The following is a 25,401-nucleotide window of genomic DNA, read 5'->3' as shown; positions in this document are numbered from 1 at the left end:
GTTTGTAGATGATTTATTATTTGGTGGCGAGTCCTCTCTTGTTGAATGGACACATATACATAGGATTATCAAGACTTTTGGAGAGACTACAAGATTATGGATGAGAAAATCTAAATCTATCCTGGTATATGGCGACAGAGAGGATTTGATGACCAGGGACATTATTAAGCTATTTGATATTGCATCCATTCAATACGATGAAGGCTTTGTATACCTTGGTTTGAGATTGAAACCAAACTGGTATTGCATTAAGGACGAAGACTAGATGATCGACATGATTTTTAAAAAATTGGATGGGTGGAAACACAAATGGTTGTCGATGGGAAGCATAATTATTATGCTGAAATTTGTGCTACAAAATATATCGGTATACTAGATGCATTTGTTTATGTTACCTGGGTCCAACCTTTTGGGGAAGATTCATTTAATTAGATGGGCAACATTGGCCAAGCCAATTGAGGAAGGTGGATGGGGGATCATAGACCCATCAACTTTTAACAAGGCTCTAATTATCAAAAATATGTGGAGGGCTATGTCAGGATCTGAAATATGGTCACTAATTATTAGAGATAAGTATATGTATGGCCAAATGTTCACATCCTGGCTTAGGAATGGTGCCAGGAAGAAAACATGTGCCTCCTACATCTGGTGTAGCATGATGAAAAACTTGCATTGGCTTTTGGGATTCATTCGTTGAGAGGTTGGTGATGGAACTAAGATAGAGATCGGGTTAGAACCATTTTTGACATTTTTGAAAACGAGTTTATTTTATGATAAATAATTGTAAACATAAAATAAAAAAGTGACAAATGTACTTCCTTTTTATCTATGATAAATAAACCTTTTTTTCCTCTTAAACAGAAAGAAAGAAAATAAGTTACATGGAATGCTTACGTTTATATATTTGGTAATTGTTTTTAACCAAAAACTCAGGGAACCGCTCGCGCTACCGGGAATTGGAAAGGTGCGTTTTGTGGGCTCGATCTACAGTGCATAGCTTTTATATTTTATTTCGTAACAGCAGAAAACATGGCCTTATTTATATACGTGTCAAATATAAATATATAACTAAAATCGAATTTTATTATCTAAATGTTTCGAGATTTCTTGAGAAGTACGCAATGACTACTATTTGGACATGTCTTTCAAGTTATCAGTCACAATGAACAGAGCACAATGAAATGCGGATGCCCTGGAATAAACATAGACGAGTATATGTGAGAGCAGTCTAGGTTCGTGCTGTTCATCATTTACGAGCAGAAGACTCATCAATTAAACATTCATTCCTTCAGAGCCACCCGGGATTTCATCATCGGCATCATCGGCATTCGAACGGAAGGTTTATTCGCTGGAAAATACACCAGGTTCTTTTGCTCCCTTTATGTCTTGTAATATCGCTTTATTTTACTGCGTTTTTCCTTTCCAGTGTAAAGTTGGTGTCTATTTGGGAGGGTTTCTAGTAGGATTGTGTCTTCTGCGACGAGTGGGTTCCTGTCGTAATACCTAATTCTATCCGGGCTGAGCTGGGTTGCGAGTAATACATTCATAAGTTCGCATGCATTAGACTCTTAGTTTTGAACTTCGGGTATATAATCAATTTTCACCTCGACTGCGGGCATCCACTGTTCCTCCCGCGTACCTCCCGCGTACTCCAGCAGCAGGAACGTATATTCGGCCAGGTCGCATAGTCGCGTTTTTGGCCAGGTCACATTTTCCGGGGATATTCTGCCTTGTCTATATAAAGTGCATAGCCAGATCTGCTCATTCAACTTATCCTGACGATGAACCACACTGGTTGGTTCGAAACGTGTCGACAAAAATTTCTCCATGTGATTTTCGCTGAAGAATTCTTCAAAAATGAGATATCTCGAAGACTTAAAATGCGCGATTTTGCGACTAGTCGCAAATACAGTGGAAAGGAACTGCTACTGGTGAAGGTCGCATAGTCGCATATTCAGTGCAAAGGAACTGCTACTGGTGAAGGTTGCATAGTCGCATATTTGGCCAGGCTGCATTGTCCGGTGGCATCTCTAACACTCTAGAATGCGATCATGCAACCAGTCGCAAATACGGTGAAGAGAGATAACTGTCCACGGAGGAAATCCATGGTGGGAGTCTTTGCGAGGTGAATTGCATTGTATTGGTCTGATATATTCTCGCCCCATCCGTCCAGTACTACCACTGCTACTAGCTTACCTTTCGGGAGCTTAGGGTGGTCGGCCAATTTCCATGTTGTTATGCCACTTTTCATATCGATACCAGCAACTTCAAAAACACTACGAAAGTTCTTGGTTGAATGCAAATGAGCAGATGAAATGAAGTGAAAATGGTTGTGGGCGATAAATCAAGGTGGTTCCGACAGTCCGGTTTAATCTAGAGGCTTCTCGAGGGCTCGAATCGCTGCGTTTATCAACTTTATGAAAAGGATATTGACTAGACATTCAACCGCAAGCAACAAGCGCTTTGGAGTCTCTAACAACCCACTTCAACCATTGCGGAGGGCATATATTAGAGGCATCCATCCATCGACCGAGATCAACTCCAAGGTATTATCAAGCCGCCTCATCATCAATCGATCAAGAGTGCGGTCCGAGCAGTGTGGTTAGCAATGAGAGCAGCGAGCAGTGCAAAAGCAGGGATCTTTTATGCAACAGAAGCATTGAGCTAGCAAATGCATTCAAACATGATAAAAGAACAAGAAATTTCAGAGCAGGTGGAGACAAATGATTTAGGACAAGTGAAAATTGCCTCATCCGCCAAAGCTGAGAAGTGGGTTTGGGTTAATGCCAAACAATATCGGGGCATTTTAAAACGAAGAGTAGTCCGTCTAAATTGGGAGCAAACAAGGAAGAAACGATCTAAGAAGAAAAGTACTCGAGCCTTTCGCAAAAAGCACCCAAACAAGTCTCCTCTACAAGCACGTGGCAACAAGAAGCCTAGAGGAAAAGCACTGATGATTCTAGCTTATATAGTCCCACATCCACACCTCTCACTTGGTCATCCGATCTTTATGTGAAAGAATTGTTAAATGCAAAACAAAGGTTGGAGGCCTTAGAAGCTAAAGGGCAGGAAAGAGATCATAAAATTCATATAATAACAGCTGAGGACAAGGTTTTAACAGAAAGCAATAGAGTTTTAAAAGAACAAGTGGTATTGCTATAGGAAGCTCTTCTGATAGGGAAGACAAAATGGCAAGGCATGAAGGCGGAGGTGCAAAACATAAAGAAATCTGTAGTGGAAAGTACAGAGGTGGTGAATGTGAAACCATCCCGAGATAAAGGGAGAATAATTGCCCAAATAAACAACCATGAAGAGAACGCAAGAGAAGAAACGAAAGGAGATTCCACCAAAGTTTCCAAAACTTGGGCTCAAGTTATTAGCAATTATGCTAATAAGGAAGGAGAAACAAATATTAAGGTTGACAACATGCAAGATAGTGAAGGCAAGGAAAGACAAAATAGGGTAGCAAACATAATTATTAAAGGGGTGAAAGAATATGGGAAAAATGAAAGTACTCTTGACCTTGCAAAGGACTTCTTGAAAGACAAGTTGCTATGGCAAGGACAAATATGCCAAGCATGGAGGGTGGGTAAGCTTAACGGGGAGAGAACCAGGCCCATAAAAGTCATTATGCCTAGCTTGGGTTATAAATACACCATTCTAAGCAAGAAACATATCTTGAGGGGTTCTCGTTTTTCCCTAGAAGAAGATTTAACTATATAAAGCAACATGAGGAAAGAAGGGAGGAAATTTTAAAGGTTAGGGCAGCAAGAGATGAGGACAAGGGCTGCAATCTCTTTGGTAAACAATTGCTTACTCTATGTGGGGCCTTTGATTTAGTCATTTGTAATGGCTTGACTAGATGGGCAAACTCCAGTAATTTCACTTACAGTACTTACAACAGAGCAAGTGTGGTAGATTATGTAATTTGCTCACATGGTTTGTGTGAGAAATGGAGGAAGTTTTGATTGGAGATCAGTTGTGGGACTTGAAATCAGATCACAAGCCAATTTCTCTATGTTTCTCTTGGATTGGAAAGAAACAGTTAGAGTAAAAAATTCAACATGTTTAACAAAATCTCCCACAGGGCAGAATTCTTTTGACCCTAGAAAATTGTAATACCTTCAAAATGACGCTAGAGAGGCTCTTTGGGAAGGAGAAAATTACAATTCACAACGCTGATAGTCATGAATTAACACATTTAATTCAATGTGCACTTGCAAAGTGCAAAGAGCAAAAATTAAGAAGTCTGAAACAAATTGCTTTCCTGTTAATGCATGGTTTGACGAGGAATGCAAAAAGGCAAGGATAATATGGAAAGAGTCAGACAAGGGTAACATAAAGCTCAAAGCTTACAAGCAATTATTAAGCAAGAAAAAGACCGATTTCATGGCTTTAAGGAGGGAAGAACTAATATTCCTTGGGAAAAATAATCTCAAATTATTTTGGAAGGAACTCCAACCGAAAAAGATGCAAATTGGAAATAATATTACAGCTTCTAAATGGTTTGACTATGCAAGACAACTATATGAACAGGTTTTCAAGGTTGATCCTCCTCCCTTAGTCAACACTGATACTGAACCCTTCACGGTACAAAAGATAGAGATGGGTATCAAGAAGTTGGGTGTTGGAAAAGCAAAAGATTTAGCTGAACTCCAAGCAGAATATCTAAAGTGGGGCTAAAAAATTCTTGCATCTCACATTACAAAAATCTTCAACAACATCATACAACAAGAGCTCCCCACAGATTGGAAAACTAGTCTGGCAATACCTCTTTTCAAGAGCGGTGACGTCAATAATCCCTCCAATTATAGGACCATCATGATAAACCCTTTGTTTGCAAAGCTATTTGGAAGCATGCTAGAAAACAAAATTAGCAAGTGGGCAGAAGAAAGAGATAAGCGTGCTAAAGGGCAAGCAGGTTTTAGACCTAAACATTCTACAGTTGATCATTGTATAACTTAAAGGCACATCATAGAAAAATGTGGGAGAAAAAGGAAGAAGCCTTCTGTTGCTTTGTTGATTTCAGAAAAGCGTTTGACTCGGTTCCTAGGGATAAGCTTTGGCACAAAATGGAGGAACTTGGGGTTCCTAAACATTTGAGAGCAGCTGTGCATAGGTTGTATGAAGAGGTGAGAGTCAAAATTAGAACTTCAGCAGGCATTTCTGAAAGTTTTAGAAGCGATATCGGGGTCAAGCAAGGTTGCCCACTGTCTCCTACCCTTTTTGGTTTATATATTGACAAGCTTGAGGAGTGGTTAAATTCACAAGGGGGTGATGGTATCTATTTGGGCAAGTTTGTTATAAGGCTTCTTTTGTATGCAGATGACCTTATTCTTATTGCTAAATCGGCTCTTGGTTTGCAAGAGCACTTACTATCCCTTGAGCATTTTTGTACAACTGTGGGGATGCAAGTTAATATCAGCAAAACGAAAGTAGTGGTCTTCTCTAAGAAAAGAAAACATAACCAACATAAGTTTTACTTTGAAGGCAACATTCTGGAAGAAGTTGCGGACTACAAATACCTCGGAATTGACTTCAACAAAAATCTAAGCTGGAATGGTTGTAGAAAGAAAAGAACTTTGGGGGGTTGGAAAGCATATTATGCTTTTCAAAATAGGTGTAGAAAGGCAGAGTTATGGGATTGGAACGCCACTCAAACTCTTTTTGGGCTTCTAGTGATTCCGGTAATTCTATATGGTTGTGAACTATGGGCCAACAGTACATCCGACATGCAGTGGAGACAAATTGAGAAAATTCAGAAGCGTTTGATTACAAACCAATTTAAGATTAAAAGTGCAGTTCCTTACGATATCTTGCTAAGTGAAACAAGGACCGCTCCTATTGAAGCAATTGCTATGGTGCGAGTCATAAGGTATTTAAAAAAAATGAGCAAATGGAAGAGGGTAGATGGCCTAAGGTTGTCTTTAATGATAGATTGTGCAAGAGCAAAAAAACTTGGATGCAACAAAATAACAAATGGTTTAGTAAATGGGGTATTTGCTTGAACGTGTGTCCCATAAATAGCAAAGAGATAAAAGCTTTTGTTATGGAAAAGTTCCACAAGCATATTTGGGACAAGGAGCTAGGAAGAAAGAAAAATTACTATATTGAAGTGTTTAATCCCACTCATAATCATCAACCAAAGGCATACATAGAGGCCAATATCTCTTGGAGAGCCAAAATTCTTATTGCTCAGTTAAGGACTAATTCTCATCAACTACGTTGTGAAACAGGGCGTTGGAAGAGGCCAAAGGAAATGTGGGAGGAAAGAGTATGCATTTTTTGTTCTTCTGGAAAAGTGGAAACAGAAAAACATTTCATTTTAGAATGTGAGGCTTTCAAAGACAACAGGGAAAGTTATGCAGATACACTGGCAGCTAGCTCTTGGGATAATCTATTTAGCGAGAGGTTTGTCGAGAAGCTGGGAGCATTTATTTTGAAGCTTCACAAAAAAAGGGCCGAATACATCAAGCAGATGAAGAAGCAAGCTGTCCCATAGGCTATCTTTAGCCTCGTGGACGTTAAAAATAATTTCTTTCTTTCTTTCTACTTCAGGTGTCTGTAGCGTTTATCGTAAACAAAGGCAATAACGTTTATCGTCATCTCTCGTAGGGATTACTAGGTAGTCATTCAAGCATGGCAGTACCCTTGATTACAGTTTGAGTTTTATGAATTAATAAACATTTAATGAAATTAGGGTTTTATGTCGAAACTAGGTTTGAATTAGATGCATTTAAGGATGGTTTGATATGTTTAGGAGAGGATGGGATTTCAGACCAAAAAACATAGGTTTGAATTAGACTAATTGTGGTTAGAAGAAATAAGGTTTGAACAAAACTAACTTAACGATGTTTTTGGAGAATATTGGGTTTTGCATTTCGTTAAGTCAGGGTTGTTCTGAGAAAAATTAGGGTCTTGTTAGATGGATTATTGGATGGTTGGAAAAGATTACGGTTAGGATTCGTGTGATGAAAGGATGTTGAGTTACACGAATCATTTGGTGCTTGGTAAAAGACAGAGTTTGAATTGGGAGCTTAGATGAAATTATCAATGGGCGAAGAGTTTGAAGCTTCGAATTTGCTGAATTTATGGATGCCTAAGAAAAAATGATTTTAGGTCATTCTATAGATTGTTTGATTTGTTGAGGTTCTGACCAATTCTGTATGCTATTTTTCTTTTCAGCTTTGGTTTGAGCTATTATCATGGCATTTCAAGACCGTTTAAATGAATCTCATTTCTAAATTCGGGTGCTTCTAGAAATTAGGGCAAAAGTGGAATATATAAGGAATCCTGAATCAGAGAGTTTTTGAAACTGAGTTTCTCCAGTTCAATTTGAACAGAACACTTCAAAAGCAATCCAGTCATAGAACTTGAGTACATCATGAATGAATTGTCAGATCTAAGGCCATAAAGAATAGGGTTCTCACCACTTTGCAAAAGCATCTGTACAGTAAAAAACCTACTTCCCCTGCCTTCACTGTCAGAGAGACCATTGGTGTGGTTGAAAATCTCTAAACCTTGTCCAACCTATAAGCCTATATCCATGATCCATTGATTGGCCATGGTATTGAAAGGATTGAGTGCTTTGTCTTTTGTGCATTTTTGCTGCCCTTTGCTTGAATACTCCAAAAATATTGATGTAGCTTTACTCCAAAAACTGTATGGATAACTTCGCCAACATTGAAAGCTTACAAATCCCAGTGTCTTAAAGTCGTCTAAAAACAGGTTTGAAAGGTGTGTGACTACTTTAGGTCCTTTTTCTTTGGAAATTACATTTGATGGTATAAGTTTAAAGGATAATCATGATTTCATAGATTAAGAATGAAGTCCGCTAAAAAATAAGCAAGATATTCTATGCTCGATCAAATCAATTTAGGTATATCTTCTCATAAAGCATCTTTTGCTGAAGGTTCAACAGTATCATTACCCAATGTTGGTGACTTTTTCGTAGGATGTTGGAAGAACCAAAGTCATTTTCTTAGGCAATAGTCCTTTCAGGGTTCACCATTTCTCACTTTCATCTTTATTTTCTAGGTCAAGGCTTTAATTTTCAAATTATAAATCCATTTGGTCCCTATTCTTGCTTCATGTTATATATTTCATCCGAATATTCATTATCATCTCTCAACAACCTTATTTTTGTTTTTTGTTTTTTTTCATCCCTTCATTGCTTACAATCTATAAGTAATTTAAGGGGAATTATTTATATCAATCATGTACAATGCTCGTGAACATTGTAGGAAACAACTTTACCTAGCAGGCTTCTTCATCCCACATGTTAGAAATCTAAATGGTTGTGCAAAACAAGTTTCTTGGAATTGACAAGTTTCTATATTAGTTTGAACGAAACACTGCCAAAGAAATAAAGGCATAGAGCTTGATTACATCCAATGAGGTGTCAGTTCCAAGCCATGAAGAATAGGGTGCTCATAACTTTGCAAAAGCCTCTGTACAATAAGAATCTTATTTTTCCCTTGGCTTCTCTGCTAGTGCTAGAGGGACAAGTGACGTGGTTTAAAATCTCTAAACCCTGCTGATGGTTCCCAGCTGTATCCATGATTCCTTATTGGCTATGCTAGTGAGGAGATTGAGTGCCTTTATTGTTTGCCTTGCTTTTTGCTTGCTTGTGCTGTCCATTGCTTAAGTACTCCAAAAAACTTGACCCAACTTTAGCAAATGTGAATCTCACAAAACTCGGTCCCTTATTGTTGTGTGAAAATGGGCTTGGAATGATGTGTGACCACTTTAGGTCTTTCTCCTTGGAAGTTACATTTGATATTAAAATTTCAATCCAAGTAATGACCAAGATTTCATAGATCAAGAATGAAGTCCACTAAAAAATAAACTACACATTCTATTCTCCTCCAAACCAATTTAGGCATATCTTCTATTGAAGCATTGATTAGAGAAGGTTCAGCATTTTCATCACCTCATGTTGGAGACTTAGATATTCACTTCCAAGTAAAGTGCTTGGTTCATACCTTCCTCTTAGGATGACAGGGACAACGAACTTCATCTTATTATACTCAGGGAATAGTCCTCCCAAGAGGGACCATTTTAGGACAGCAATTTCACTTTCATATCTATTTTCTTGATGAAGGATTTAATTGATCAAATTATAATGCCGTACATTTTCCCCACGTTATATATTGTAGATTTCATCTGCATATTAATTATCATCCTACATTGACATTTTTTAAAATCATCCCTTAATTTCTTACATTCCTCAAGTAATTTGGGGGAAATTCTCTATACCAACTATGTGCAACGTTTGTGAACATCATAAGAAACAACTGTGCCTAGTATGCTTCTTTATCTCACGAGTTAGCAATCTAAATGGTAGTGCAAATGTTACAATGCCAGTGAAAATGTTCTCTTTTAGTCCCCACTAAATTGTTAGAGAGGTACCACTATGTTTAGAATGTTGACAATAACTAGAGTGTTGTTAAGAGGGTCATGGGTGTAGAAATTTTGTGAATTCAAGCGTTAATGCAATTTCAGTAATTTCACCTCTCTCCTGGAGGTATCCCAGATCTTAACCCTGTGAATTTACAACCTCAGGGCTGATCTGGAATATACTTTTACAGCAGCAAACAGTGGACCATATTTCACTCCTTTTTGACCCAATCAACAAGGCAATCCAAGAGCAAGGATACCAAATTTGTGCCGGCAAGTGTCAGCCCTCCAGGGCAATCTAATCAAAAGTATAAACCAGATTTGAAATTCACTTTCTTACCTGCCCTATCCTCTTCAAGATTAATGTTAAAACACTTAAAAATTTCAGTGTTAATTTATGTCCAATCAGCAAGATATACAAGTGCTTGAAATTACCAAACCACGAAGATAAAGATAGCTGGAAATCAAATATGCAATAAGACAAATTTGGATAACGAAAAACTTAATGTATATATATGTAGATGAAGTCAACCATAGCCTCATGCCAAGTCTAGTATAATACTCTAACTGGTCAAAAGCCTAGCTAGGGAAAGCCAAGAAAACACTAGCTCCACCAAAGATTCTCTACAAGCTAGTATCAACGTAGCAAACCTCCTTGGCTAGACATCTTCTCCTCTTCTTCTTCAACAAGTACAACCTAAGGTTTTATCCCAAACCCCTTCCTCCAACTTCTCCAAGGGATGATACCCTAACCCTATTACTCCAAAAGCTCTGAAACCATAGTGTCTCCAAGATAAGAGAGAAATAAAAAAAGTGAAGTATATTGAGAGAGAGAGAGAGACAGATGCATGCTCATCTCCTTATATGTCACGCAACATCATCATGATACAATGATCATGAAAGTAATCTCTCCTTCCTTTGAGAGTAAGGGAGGCCATTAATACATATGTGGGCCTAAACCCTTATGAGCAACCCACAAAACCAGAAGTGGGCTTGCACATATGAAGTTCTACACTCTGTTATATATATATACGAGGGAAAAATATAACACTCTACCATAACAATATATATAACACTCAACCATAACAATATATAATACTATCTTATATGGTTGCACATCTCCATACACCAACATGGTATTGGGGCAAGAACGTATGGAGTGTGAGAAATTTCATGGGGAGCCTCAAAAGATTATGCAAAGTCAAGGTGAAAATGAAAATAAAAAGGCAAGATGTGATTATTTAAAATGAGCATTAGGTAGACATTCTTTTAATGTCTATAATTTTGAAGCAAAATAGAAGTTTATTTGATGGACATTGTAATATTGAAGTAATATAGAGAAAATCCCTTGATGATAATAACGTACACCCCCTCACCCGTAACCCCCAAGACACACACACATAGGCAAAGAAATTGCCACCCTTGGGGTTATAGTCACAACACCTATCATGATGCAAGTCTCCCTTTACATATGTTAAATTGGCAACTAGGGCCAAACTCCATGTGGGTTAGCTTATTTCTGGCAGCTGATATTTTTATTGGATCCCTCTCGTCGAGAGGTGTAGGATTGATCCAAAGATCATCCGATTCCGATAAGTATTTATGGAGATATGAATTTATTTTGTTTATGTAATTATTATCAAGCCGACCAGCACTTATGTAGGCTCTAGAAGCCCAATAGACGTGTCTATTCATCATCTTTGTTTTTAGTATAAATAGGTGAGGACTTGAAGTCATTTGGGGAGATATTCTTGAAGTGATCTCCTCCTCTCCACGTCTTGGGTTTTTGGAGAAGGAGAGACACCAAAAAGAATACGTTGGTCTAGCTGCAGATGTTGCCCTAATCTTATCCGCTGTAAATGAAGACACACAGGTCATGAAGGTCCCTACACGCAGTAAATGGAACAGCCCTGAACACCGTCAAGTGATGCCCTAATACGTTGACCTGTAGCCTTATACGCAGGCCCTAATACACCTAAACGCAGGTACTAATATGCTGTCCAAACAGCTCTAAATGCAGCCGTAGTAATATGAAGGATAGCTGCAGTAATATGAAGGTCAAGCCGCAGTCATAATAATCTGGCCGCAGTCAAAAAGAGACCTGTAGCTGCCAAAGTGTGAAGGTTTACGCAGCCCTAAACTACAGCCACGTGAAGCCCTAAATGCTCTAGAGGAGAAGACTTTATACGCTGTTTCCAGCAGCCCTAAACGCAGTAAAAGGGAGGCCCTAATACGCTGTTTCCAGCAGCCCTAAACGCAGTCAAATGGAGGCCATAATATGCTGTTCCCAGCAGCCCTAAACACAGTCAATGGAGGCCCTAATACGCTGTACCAATAGCCCTAGGAGATGATCTTAACACAGTCATTAAAAAGGTTCTAACTCAGTCATGAAAGAGGACAACCCTAATGCGCATATACTCTATCTATGAATGCTCCAAAAGGACGCAGTCCTAATGTGAAGATATGCTGCAATCAAGGATGAATATAGCCTTCAGTCAAAGCACAGGAATCCTAGCAGCAACGATATTAAAGACTGCTGTTCTCAAGCATGGGTTATGTATGATAGCAGTTGTCTCTATATTAGAGGACTGAGGGAGAAGCTGTTTAGTAGGAGGGTGCAACTATAGCCTAGCTGCTTTGCTAGGCTGCAAGCCATAGCAAGCAGCTAAGGCTGATATGCATATGGCAGTGTAATAGTGTTACAGCATGATAGGCATGGGCAGCATGATGAGTAATGATGTAAAGGGCAGCATGATCAGCAAGACTACAAGATAATGTAGATCATGGGCAGCATGATCAGTGAAGTATGGTGCAGTATGAGTGGTACAACAAGAGAACCAGATGCAGCATGATGATAGGTGAAGGAGTCACCTTAGAGAATCAGTTGAAGCAGAATGTCTTCAACTGATCTCATTGTTATAGAAGATGATCTATGCTTAGATCTAGACAAGTCAAAGTGTTGACTTCTGTTGTAATTGTACTCTCTCTCTCTCTCTTTCTCTGCTGAACTTTGAAGATAAAAGAAGATTTGATCAAAGGGTTTCCCCACACATTGTGGGGTTTGTCCCTGGCTCGCGCCACATCTTGTGTCCTCTTGTCTTGGCTTGTCTTCTGCGTTTTATATTTATGTTCTATCTGCAGTTTATCGTAATGCTGATGTGATTGCTAACTGTGAAAATTTAAATAAATTGCTCTAGCATAGAACATACCAAAATTTAACAACATAAAACACACAAACACCTTCATGTGTCTTGTAAGCAAAAGACAATTGAAGAAGAGTCAACCATTAAAGAACGAACACAAAATGCTTCTAAAGAAAACATGATTTTGGGCAAGAAGTGTAGAGTTCTAAGAAGAAAAAATAAATATAATATACGAGACAATGCCAAATTTCTCAGTGGAACTACACACTTAGAGGTGATTTGTTACTTTCTAAAAACTATTTCTTATTCTTGAAGTTTCTTTGCAATGCAAAGGGGAAAATAGTATACACAAGTATTTTGTTTATAAATTTTGTACATAAAAAGCTTAGTTCTCTCATAAAAAGATGGAAGCCACTTTGGAGAAATTTAATGCTCACATCTATTAGATGTAAAAAACGAATTACATTTATAGCACAAAATTCATTAGGGAGCCAAGGGGATTGTGCCCATACCCACACGAGAAGACAAAATTATAGATTGGCAGTGTATGGATGATAAGGCTAAGCTAGTTATGGGAGTAACTATATCTTATTTGAGTTGCATAACCTTGATTTGGAAGAGTCATCAAAAGAATAATGGGATGAATTAAATGGGTTATTTGAATCAATGGTACAAACATCTCGATTTTTATCGTGATAAAATCTCAGAATCACGATTTTTGGCGTAGCCAATGTTTGTCAAATTTTATCGATATTTTGGTGATATCATAATTTTGCCGATGTTTGCCGATTTTTACGATATATCGTTTTTTTGGACCCTTGTTAATTTTATCTCAATGCCAATGTTAGCAACATTGGTTTGAATCTAAGTTGAACAAAACGCTGAAACGTCTAGAAGTTTCCAAAATGGGTATAGCTGGAAATGTCACCCCTAGTGTTGAAGAAAGTGTAACTAGGTTTGGTCTTCATAAATGTAATTTTGATCTTTGTATTTATAAAAGAAAAGAAATATTATTTTTGTTATTTATATCAATGAGTTTCTTGCTCATTGCATAGGTCTAGTACATGTCAAAGTGCTATAGGGAAGTCAAAGAGTCAAAAGAAATGTTGAAGACCCTTAAGGGCATGTTACACCATGTATATTTATGTATGAGAGTCCAAGAAATACCTCCAAGCCAAGTCACAAGCCTCCTCCATGCAACGACATCACTAAAGGAAGCAATCTGAAGCATAGAAGTCAAGTTGGCCTAAAGAAGGACCAAACCTCTATATATAAGGATCATTCCACCCGTCCAAAGCCACGTAATTCACCTCTGAAATCAACGAAGGAAAAGGACAAGTATAGGGTATGAAAAAGGATGAAGAAGGAGCCTATAGTGCAGCAAAGAAGGAAGGAAGAAAACTGAAGTTAATAGGGCTGTCTTAGGGCCTATTACAGTCACACGTGCGAAGAAAAGGAGGCTCTCTTTGCTGTCATAACAACCCTCCTATTATAGTCATAAAAGTTCGTTGGTTGGGCTAAGAAAGGAGTGCCTATTAGGCCTCTCACTCAAGCGAAGGAAGGAGAGCAATCTGGCACCAGTTTCTTGAAGGAGTCCCCTTACACGTGCGAAGAAATAGGGCCACACTACTGTTACATAAGACCTGCAATTATATCTCAAGGAAGAGCTTGATTGTAAGAGGGATAAGGTACTCTTCATAAGGGAAGGAGTCTACTAAGGAACAAAGAAAAATATCTCTTCTAGTGCAAGCATAACTAGGGCTGCTATCAGTTGCCGGAAGAAGAATGAAGTGCTGGAAGAAGGAGGACGAAGTGCCGGAAGAAGAAGGACAAAGGCTTGACTTGTGCTTGGAGGATCTTCTTGTCAAGGGTCTAGGGTTTGGCATTTATCAATAGAAGCTTCAATAAGAGAAATTTCAAGAAGGGTTTTCCTCTCTAAGAGAGAGAGGTTTTGCCCTGGCTGAGAGCCAACATCTTGTGTTCTTGTCTCTTGTATTTTGGTAACTGTTTGATGAAGTAAGAGAACATACACTAATAATAATAAGAAGAAGATTGTGTTAGCAAGAAAAGTAAAAGTACTTCACAAATTGTTATCATTGCTAGAAGAATCTCATTATAACTCAGGTGCCCTAGATTCTTCAACATGGTATCAGAGCTAAGGTGACACATCAAGGAAGGGCATCTCAAGAACACATACAAGGTTGAAGCATCAACTCTACAAGCTAAGGGTTTCAAATCCATCAAGGACAAGGAGGTCTATCATCTACTCTTCTAGATCCATCAAGGAAGACTACAAAGCAAGAAGAGCCTTTCATATAAAGGCACCTACAAGAAGATCCATTAAAAGAAGAATCTACATCAAGTTACATCATCTTCAAGAAAAGAAAAGCACTCCAATTCAAAGAAGTCTTCATCACCAAGCAATCTCTTTGAAGGAAGCAATTTGAAGATCACCAAGATCCAAGAAGGCAAATCATCAAATCTTCAAGGAAGGAGCAAGACTTCTTCATCATCAACACTATCAAGTAAGTACTTGTATGTCCTCTTCTAAACATATCACAATGTCTTTTTGCAAGGAAAGCAACAAATTGGTTGGGACTGCTAATTTCCTTGCATGGAAAAAGAGGACTGATTTACTTCTCAAGGAGAATGAACTTCTAGAACACATCAAAGGGAGTATCACTGTCCCTGCTAAGGAACAAACTCAAGCCCTAGCAAAATATAATAAGGATGAAACAAGGGCTCAAAGGATTCTAATAGAATCCATCAAGGACTCTCTCATTCCTTATGTTTCCAAACTTGAAACATCGAAAGAAATCTATGATAAATTGATAGAGCTATTCTCAGTTAGCACAACTGGAGAAGTGATATCATTACGCAATGAATTGTACAAGATGAAGATATCCAAGGAAGGAATAGCTCCCTACTTCATGAAAATCTCTGAGATGAGAGATCAACTACAAGAGCTAGGAGAAGTCATGTCTGATAGAGAAATGACAACTGTAGTACTCAATGCTCTACCTGAGGATTGGGGCAACTTCACATCAAGTATATATGCCAAGAAGGAAGCTACCCCACTAAATGAACTTTGGTCTCTATGCAAAATTGAGGAGACTAGACTCAAAGCCAAAGATGATGTGGGATCAAAGGAGCAAGCATTTGTTGCTATGGCCAAGAGAAAAGGAAAGTTTGGCAAGTTTGGTCCATGAAGGACAAGTAACAGAGATATGTCCAAAGTCCAATGCTTTGGCTGCCAAGAATATGGACACTACAAAAGGGATTGTCCCAAGTTTAAGAAGGACAACAATAAGAGGAAAAGAGAAGAAGCTCACATTACTCAAGAAGTGAAAGAAGAAGAGAAGCAGAAAAAGGAGGACCCTCCAGATCTATACTATGACTAAGTCAACTTCTTTACATAAGTCTTCTTTCAAAGTTTTGGGTATCATAGGGACATGTAGAAGTAGGAAAAATGGCATCTTCAGGAATATAGGAGCATAATGTAGAGATAGCTCAGATAAAGATATTCATGTAGAAAGGATGTAGCTATTGAATGACCTCATCAATGCAGAAAGGAAATGATCATGATAAAATCTTAGAAAGCCACTATCATCAACAAAGAAGAAGCATTTGCAGGATGAGGACTACTAAGATCCTCTGGTGGAATCTTCAATAGAAGATTCATAACTTTCAGAAAAAGCAGATGTCTCGATAGGAATTCCACTCATGGGATTCAAGAAAGGATGATATGCAGGCAAGAAAAAATGAAGCAAAACAAAGAGGCAATCTCAAAAAGCTATCAAAGGAAGCAAAGATGATCAAGGAAATAGTCAAGATGAGGTATGTATGCATCTATGTTTTCAGTTTAAAAGTCATGTCATCATATGTATTAATGAGCATGAGGGATGGCTCTAAAAACATGGTCAAGAATAGGGAAGATCTCTTTCATTAATAACATGCTCGAAGGCATGATTTACACACCAATAAAGGTCAACATGAGAAATTCCCTCATAAGAAGTATGAGGTGGTTGACTAAACAACCTATGAAGAAGCATATGAGAAAAGAGATCAAAGATGAAAGAACACCATGGTCACTAGGAATCATCATCTGACAAATTCGTTGAAGACATCTCCTGAAAGAAGGCTCGAGAACTCTGACAAAGGAAGAAAAAGATCAAAGGACCCTTGACACTTAGAAAGGCCTTGGAGATATGAAGATATAGGATACTGATTCAAGTCAACAAGATGTCATGATGGAAAGCCATCTAGCAAAGTACTATTTCATTTAATTTTTGAGTAATATCGAGATGAAGTCATGCAGGGCTACTAGAACAAAGTATTGAAAATGCAAGTACAACTAAGCATTCATATGATGAATATTCCGGACATAAGCATGATGAAAAAGAAGTAGCTATATGACAGAAGATCCAGACATGTATCAAGAAGGCCACTTTCCATAAAGGAATGACATGACAAACCAAGAAGGAAAGTGATCGATGGCTGATGCCCTACAAAGAAGAAGCTCAACTGAATTTCATGACATCAAGGAGAGAAGTTGATCAAGCAGCTGAAGGACCCACGAAGAAGAAGTTGTTGATGTGTAGAAGAGTCCCTAGCTAAAAGAGAGCTCTAACAAGTTCCTGATTAAAAGGGAGCTTGGGCAAGTTCCTGATCAGAGGGAGCTTGGGTACATTCCTTCAAGGAATGGGCATATCTTCCCTAGTTGAGAGGGAGAGATAGACACAACATTCTTGTCTTCACTTTGGAAGAAAGAATGGAGGATTGGGTAATCATTTGGCATCCGATGCTCTTTGAGGATGTGTAGGGCATCTAAGACAAGAGTAGGCAAGAGGACCGATATTCTTTGAGGGCTGGGAACCCAAGATGAGAATAGTCCTAGAAGGTCATACTCAGTGAACACCCGGGTGGGTATGTACCTTGAGAGACAATGATGAAGGTGTCTATAGTCATTGGTCTCGCCAACATTGTGCTCTGATCTAATGAGAGATAGATCTATTAGTCAAGGCCTTGCTGTGGAAACAATGTTGGTTACTATGATGCTATAATAGATGGATTGCCAATCCGATTTCTCTTATGTGAATTCTTCAGATTGAAAATAGCCAAACACCTTGTAATGATTTATGAATACCTCCCTAGTTAAGAGGGAGTGTTGAAGAAAGTGTAACTAGGTTCGGTCTTCATAAATGTAATTTTGATCTTTGTATTTATAAAAGAAAAGAAATATTATTTTTGTTATTTATATCAATGAGTTTCTTGCTCATTGCATAGGTCTAGCACATGTCAAAGTGCTATAGGGAAGTCAAAGAGTCAAAAGAAATATTGAAGACCCTTAAGGGCATGTTACACCATGTATATTTATGTATGAGAGTCCAAGAAATACCTCCAAGCCAAGTCATAAGCCTTCATGCAACGACATCACAAAAGGAAGCAATCCAAAGCATAGAAGTCAAGTCGGCCTCAAGTCATCAAGTCAGCATAAAGGAGTAGACCTCTATATATAAGGGTCATTCCACCCCTCCAAAGCAATGCAATTCACCTCTGAAATCAGCGAAGGAAAAGGACAAGTATAGGGTATGAAAAAGGATGAAGAAGGAGCCTCTAGTGCAGCGAAGAAGAAAGAAAACCGAAGTTAATAGGGTTGTCTTAGGGCCTATTATAGTCACACATGCGAAGAAAAGGAGGCTCTCTCTGCTGTCATAACAACCCTCCTATTACAGTCATAAAAGTTCGTTGGTTGGGCTAAGAAAGGAGTGCCTATTAGGCCTCTCACTGAAGTGAAGAAGAAGAAGGAAGGAGAGCAATCTAGCATCAGTTTTTTGAAAGGCCACATTGTTGTTACATCAGACTTGCAAAATTATCACAAGGAAGAGCTTGATTGTAAGAGGGACAAGGTACTCTTCATAAGGGAAGGAGTCTACTAAGGAACAAAGAAAAATATCTCTTCTAGTGCAAGCATAACTAGGGTTGCTATCAGTTGCCAGAAGAAGAACGAAGTGCTGGAAGAAGAAGGACGAAGTGCCGGAAGAAGAAGGACAAAGGATTGACTTATGCTTGGAGGATCCTCTTGTCAAGGGTCTAGGGTTTGGTATTCTTCAATAAAAGCTTCAATAAGAGAAATTTCAAGAAGGGTTTTCCTCTCTAATAAGAGATATAGGTTTTGCCCTGGCTGAGAGCCAACATCTTGTGTTCTTGTCTCTTGTATTTTGGTAACTGTTTGATGAAGTAAGAGAACATACACTAATAATAATAATAAGAAGATTGTGTTAGCAAGAAAAGTAAAAGTACTTCACAAATTGTTATCATTGCTAGAAGAAACTCATTATAACTTAGGTGCCCTAGATTCTTCAACACCCAAAAAATGGAAACGTTGCCCGAAACGTTGAGTGAAACATCATATATATATATATATATATATATATATATATATAACACATTATCTTGCAAGAAAAGAAAGAATAGGACACATAAATGACATTTTAGAAGGAAAACCAAGTCTATATCAATTTTCATAGATGAGATGTATAACACATTATCTTGCAAGAAAAGAAAGAATAGGACACATAAATGACATTTTAGAAGGAAAACGAAGTCTATATCAATTTTCATATATGAGATGCAAAATCCAAAATTAGCCTTTATATATGAGGTTGCACATTGAAGGTTCCAAAACCAAGATCTATACATGAGGCTATATGTATGGCTGAAATGTCACCCTTGGAAAATGGAAATGTTGCCCAAAACATCGAGCCAAACATCATATATATATATATATATATATATATATATATATATATATATAACACATTATCTTGCAAGAAAAGAAAGAATGAGACACATAAATGACATTTTAGAAGGAAAACCAAGTCTATATTAATTTTCATAGATGATTACATGATGCAAAAATCCAAAATTAGCCTTTATAGATGAGGTTGTACATTGAAGGTTCCAAAACCAACCTTTATACATGAGGCTATATGTGCTAAAATTGAAATAAAACATGAAATAAGTTAAATATTGACTGTATATTAGTAATCATAACAATCTTCATCCTCATCAACAAAAATATAACAAGATGCTTGTCCAACATAAGAGGCAATTCTACTAGTACATCTAGTTCCGCTTGAATTGCCACTAATATCAAGAGTAGCAAGAGCTCTGTGTGTAACTTTTTTAATGAAATTAGCTTAGAAGTGAAATAAACCTTATGAAAAGTATTTAATTAAGCATTTTAGGGCCATAGAAGGGACCCATGCCCTTATTTGCCGCTTGAGTGTGCTCAAAACAATCACATAACTCTCTAAAATGTTGTAGTTTTCGGCTGAAACGGCTCCGAAACACCACCGGCTATATCGTATGGTGTTTCAGAATTGCAAAATACCATACGGTACGAACGACAATGTTTCTGGGAAGTTTCAACCGAGTTTTGGCATTTTGATACGTTTTCAGTACTAGTACGTTGCCTAGGTAGGTGTTTCGTGCAACATAGGTTTGAATTGAAGGCATTGAAAGCCAAATTTTTATTATATTTGTAGTTCTTTAACTTAAAATAACAAGTTAGGCAAAACTATGTCAATACATACATTTGAAGATTGTTTGGCTTGAGGAAAGATGTCCTCAACCTTTTGATCCATTGGCTTATTGGACCTCGATGTGAGCCATGAAAATTGCTCAACAATACAACGCAAAACATTCTAATAATGCATGAAAAATATTATATTCTATCAGATCTCATAATGAACAATTGCTTACTTTTTTGTGGTATATACCTGTGTGCTAGATACTTCACATAGAAATGAGTGGGAATTGATTGAGTCATTTTCTAAAGCATTGTGCCCATCACACATGTTCTTATTTCGTATTGGCATTAAACTTACCCTCCTTGGTTTTGAATTGGTTGGATAGGCTTCATGTTTTGGAAGGCACTTGTGTTTTTTATGTGACCCCCATGGGGATGACTCCAAGACTAAATGTGAAGAACCAATATCTGATCAGCATGATAAACTTGCATGCACACAATGTACACCAAATATGTATGTGGAGTAAAATGCGGAAAAGTATTATTATGATGAGTTACAAAATAATGCCTTGTACGTTAGGACAATAACTCTTAAATAGCCCAAACCTCAAATACATTTGAGTAAGTTAAAATTGGAAACTAGGGCCAAACTCCATGTGGGTCATCTTATTTATGGCAGCTGATATTTTTATTGGATCCCTCTCGTCGAGAGGTGTAGGATTGATCTAAAGATCATCCGATTCTGATAAGATATGAATTTCTTTTGATTATGGAATTATTATCAAGCCAGCCAGCAACTTATGTAGGCTCTAGAAGCCCAAACGTCATGTCTATTCAGCCTCTATGTTATTAGTATAAATAGAAGAGGACTTGAAGACATTTGATACACACATCTCTTGTGATCTCTCTCCACGTGTTTGGGTTTTGTGGACAGAGAGATCTAGAGGAGAATACGCTGTTCTAGAGGCTGATCTAGCCTTACCCTAGCTGCAGTCAAAGAAGGCATAACCGCAGTCTGATTGGAGCCCAAGTGCCCTAGCCGCAGGTCAATCAGCAGCCCTAATCTACGCAGTCAAGGAGGCTTCCATAACGCAGTGAGGGGAGGCTTGAACGCTGTCAAAGGAAACCCTAAAAGAGATCTAGCCGCAGTCATAAAGGTTATCTAAGCCGCAGTTGGAAAGGCCTGAACCAGCAGTATGTGAAGGCCTAAATCCGCAGTTCTAAAGAGCCCTTATACACTGTCCAAAGAGGCCCTTACACGCTAAACAGAGGTGCCCTAAATCTGCAGTCTATTGGGCCCTAATTCACAGCTAGAAAATGATCCTATTACGCAGGAACTTGACTCTAATACGTAGCTACAGGAGGAGACTTAATCCGCTGGTCAAAGGCAGTCCTAACAACCATCATAAGAAGACTTAGTTGCAATCCTGAAGGAGATCTAATACGCAACCTAACTGCAGTCACCAAGCCGCTGTCATGATGAATCCATATTGCTGTAGATGACAGCGTGGACTGTGTTAAGCATGTTGTTGTAGATGACAACGTGGACTGTGTTAGGCATATTGCTGTAGATGATAAATCCATATTGCTGGACAGAAGTATCCACTGTAAAGAGGAGCCTAAGTCTAGTTGCTTAATGAATGATGCACAGGCAGCATGATGATCATGGACTTAAAGGGCAGCATGATGATGAATAAGAACATGATGAATGGGCAGCCTGATAGATGAGATCACGGGCAACATGCAAGGGCAGCATGATGTATGCTATCAAGGACAACATGATGTATGGGCAGCATAGTGATCATGAGCAGCATGACGATGCATGATGCAGCATGATGGTGCTACACGGTAAGGTGCAATAAATGGACGAGATGCAGCACTATGATAGGTGAAGAAGTCACCTTAGAGAATCAGTTGAAGCAATATGTCTTCAACTGATCTCTGTAGATATCAAAAGTCAAAGCATTGACTTCTATTGTAAATGTACTATCTCTCTCACTTTCTCTGCTAAAATTTGAAGAACATAAAAGAAGAATTGATCAAGGGTTTCCCCACATTGTGGGGTTTGTCCCTGGCTAGCGCCACATCTTGTGTCCTCTTGTCTTGGCTTGTCTTCTACAATTTATATTTATGTTCTATCTGCAGCTTACTTTAATGATGATGTGATTGCTAATCTGGAAAAGATAATGAACTAACTGTGAAAATCGAAATAAATTGCTCTAGCATAGAACATACCTAAAATTAATAGTGTGTATGTTAAATTATGGTATGTTCTATGCTTAAGAGCAATTTACTTCAAATTTTCTTATTAGCCCAATATCAATTTCTAGAATTGCATTCACATCAACATGATAGTAAAATGCAGATAGAACATAAATGTAAACAGTAGAAGACAAGCCAAGACAAGAGACACAAGATGTGGCACTAGCCAGGGACAAACCTCAATGCGGGGAAACCCTTGATCAATTCTTCTTATATTCTTCAATAATTCAGCAGAGAGAGAGAGATAGTACAATTACACAAATTTGTGATTTTATAATAGCAACAATAAAACCCTAACCAACAAAGTCAAAGTTGGTCAAACAGGTCAGAAATGACCTCAAGTCAACCTCAGTCAACTCGGCCTCCAACAACAATGATAGGTAGCCCAAAATAGTCCAAGAATGATGGTCAAACAACAGTCAACATAGGTGGATGTCTGCGGTCAACCTTCAACAGTCAACACTGGTCAAATGTATGGTCAAAACAGGGCAACACTTTGTTGCCTCTTATGTCAAACTAACCTCTTTGCTGGTCAACGCAGTCAAAACTCAGCCTTGCTGCTCCACAGTCATCCCAAGTCAACGCTGCCCTAGATCAGACCTGCGTCCTTCCTTCTTCCCACGTGTGAGTGACCTGCTCCTCCTACGCATACGCAATCAGACTAGGAGAGAGAAGAATGAGATGATGAGATGATGGGAATAATGCCACAAGGTCTCCTCCTTTTATATGCCACGTTGAGGATAAGCTAGGGGTGTAAAACATTGTTTTGCTTGTTGGTCGACCTTGACAAATTGTCAAGAAATACAGATAAGTTCATATCTGCATGAATACATGTCAGAATCGGATGATCGTTAGATCAATCCTACACCTCTCAATGAGAGGAATCCAAGAAAAATATCCGCTGTCATAAATAAGGTGACCCAGATGGAGTTTGGCCCTAGTTGCCAATTTTAACACTCCCTCTCAGCTAGGGAGAACTCCACCTACTAATCCATCTGTCTGTTGGTACTATCTCCGTCATCAATGCACTACTCTGCTAAACTATGAAGAAGTGATCGAGAATGTATCATATCATCCTCTACTGACCCGAAGTCAGTCCCAAATAAAAGAGAGTGTCTCATGGCACTCTTACTGACCCGAAGTCAGTCCCAATGAAGAGAGTGTGTCATACCACTCTTATTGATCCGAAATTAGTTCCAAAAGAGAGTGAGTTATATCACTCTTACTGACCCGAAGTCAGTTCCAAATAAAGAGTGTCTCATACCACTCTTACTGACCCAAAGTCAGTTCCAATTGATCCCAGATCAGTGTCATCCTAGCATAGGGAGTATGGTAGATACACGATGCGTCCATCGGCACTACTATGGTCCCTATCCTCATTTCCCTACTCATTGGCCAGATGAGAGGTACTTCCCATGAGTCCTAGACTGCATGGGTAGGATGTCTTAGCAGGAGAAGGATGAACCACTCTTCCTGCCTACATGTCGCCATGGGGTATCACAGGGGAACGCTGAACCACTCACCCTGTACACAACAAACCACTAGGGGAAGGTTGGACCACTCACCCTATGGTTGCTCATCGCTCCAAGATGTACCCCAAGCCCCCTGGAGCTCCCAGAGCTCAAAGTATATATCATACAGGACCCTCATAAGAGGGTCTCTCCACGACTCCTAGTCGTTCTTGGAAAGTCAAGAATTTGACCTTTCTCAGGGCTTTGTCAGAATGTCGGCGACCTGCTCATCAGTGCCAATATGATGGAGCCTTATCGCTCCTCGTTGTACCATATCCCGGATAAAGTGGTACCTGATATCGATGTGCTTGGAGTGATCATGAAATACAAGATTCTTTGATAAACGAATCCCACTTTGTCGCAGAGGATCACAATAGTATCCAGCGTATGACCAAACAACTCACTAAAGAGCTTCTGCAATCAGACAACTTCACAGGAGGCCATACTCGCTACAATGTATTCGGCCTTAATGGTGCTCAAAGCCATTGAATTTTGCTTCCTGCTCATCCAGGACATCGAAGTAGAACCCAAAGAGAAACAACACCAGGAAGTGCTCTTTCGGTCCACCACACTGCCTGCCCAATCAACATCGGAATAACCACACAACCTCACATCTATGGCAGTGTATCTCAGTCCATGAGTGATTGTGCCTCGAAGATATCTCAGAATATTCTTGGCACCAATCCAATGTGAGTGATGAGGCTCAACCATATAATGGCTCAGCTTGTTGACTGCAAAACATATATCCGAACAGGAGTTCACCAAGAACATCAATGCTCTTATGAGTTGACGATACTCGAAAGCATTTCCCAATACAGGTCCGACAACACTATTGCATAACTTCTTGAAGTTAAGCTCCATCGTGGTAGTCATGGGCTTACAGTCCACCATACCAAATCTCTCCAATATCTTCACCATGTATTTTCCTTGAGATAGGAAAATTTCTCCTGGATTTTGCCAGACCTCTAACCCTAGGAAATAGTGCATTAGTCCTAGGTCCTTCATCTCAAATTCAGAAGCCAACTCCCTCTTGCATTTGTGAATGAGAGGGTCTGCACCTGTCAGAAAGAGGTCATCAACATACAACACCAGTATGAGAGGCTTATCATCTTCAACCTTAAAGTAAAGGTTCAGATTGACTTCACTCCTAGTGAATCCCAACTTCATCAAATAGCTATCGATCCTCTCATACCAAGCTCGGGGTGCTTGCTTCAGCCCATAGAGAGCTTTCTTCAACCTGCATACATGAGATTCTCGATTATGAATCTCAAACCCCTCGGGTTGTTCCACATAGACTTCCTCTTTAATCGAACCATGCAAGAACACGGTCCTGACATCCATCTGATGTAGGTTCCATCCTTGCGAAGCAGCAAGGGCTATGATCGAGCGGATGGTGGTGTATCAAGCAACTGATGCAAATATCTCATTGTAATCCACACCTTCCTTTTGAGAGAGGCCTCGAGCAACAAAGCGAGCCTTGTACTTTTCAACACTCCCATAAGCTCCATGCTTGATTTTGTAAAGCCATTTCGAGGTGACAACTGTTTTGTCC

At 38.9% G+C, this 25,401-nt stretch overlaps 1 protein-coding gene across 2 annotated transcripts in view; it reads left to right on the top strand.

Moving 5' to 3' along the window:
* Positions 1 to 1,105: 1,105 nt before the first annotated feature.
* Positions 1,106 to 25,401, top strand: part of LOC149225600 (mitochondrial import inner membrane translocase subunit TIM14-2-like) — a 45,296-nt gene continuing 21,000 nt past the window's right edge. The window contains exon 1 of one of the 2 annotated variants that reach the window (XM_089377188.1): positions 1,106 to 1,364. The gene's annotated coding sequence lies outside the window, so the exon portion shown is untranslated. The remainder of the gene's footprint in view (positions 1,365 to 25,401) is intronic. The other variant, XM_089377187.1, reaches the window with a different exon arrangement.

This window comes from Pinus tabuliformis, chromosome J (genome assembly GCF_031772625.1).
Source record: "Pinus tabuliformis cultivar Carrire ecotype Pingquan chromosome J, CPIR1, whole genome shotgun sequence".
In the NCBI taxonomy this organism is placed as follows: domain Eukaryota; kingdom Viridiplantae; phylum Streptophyta; class Pinopsida; order Pinales; family Pinaceae; genus Pinus; species Pinus tabuliformis.
This window is presented reverse-complemented; position numbering and strand designations above follow the sequence as displayed.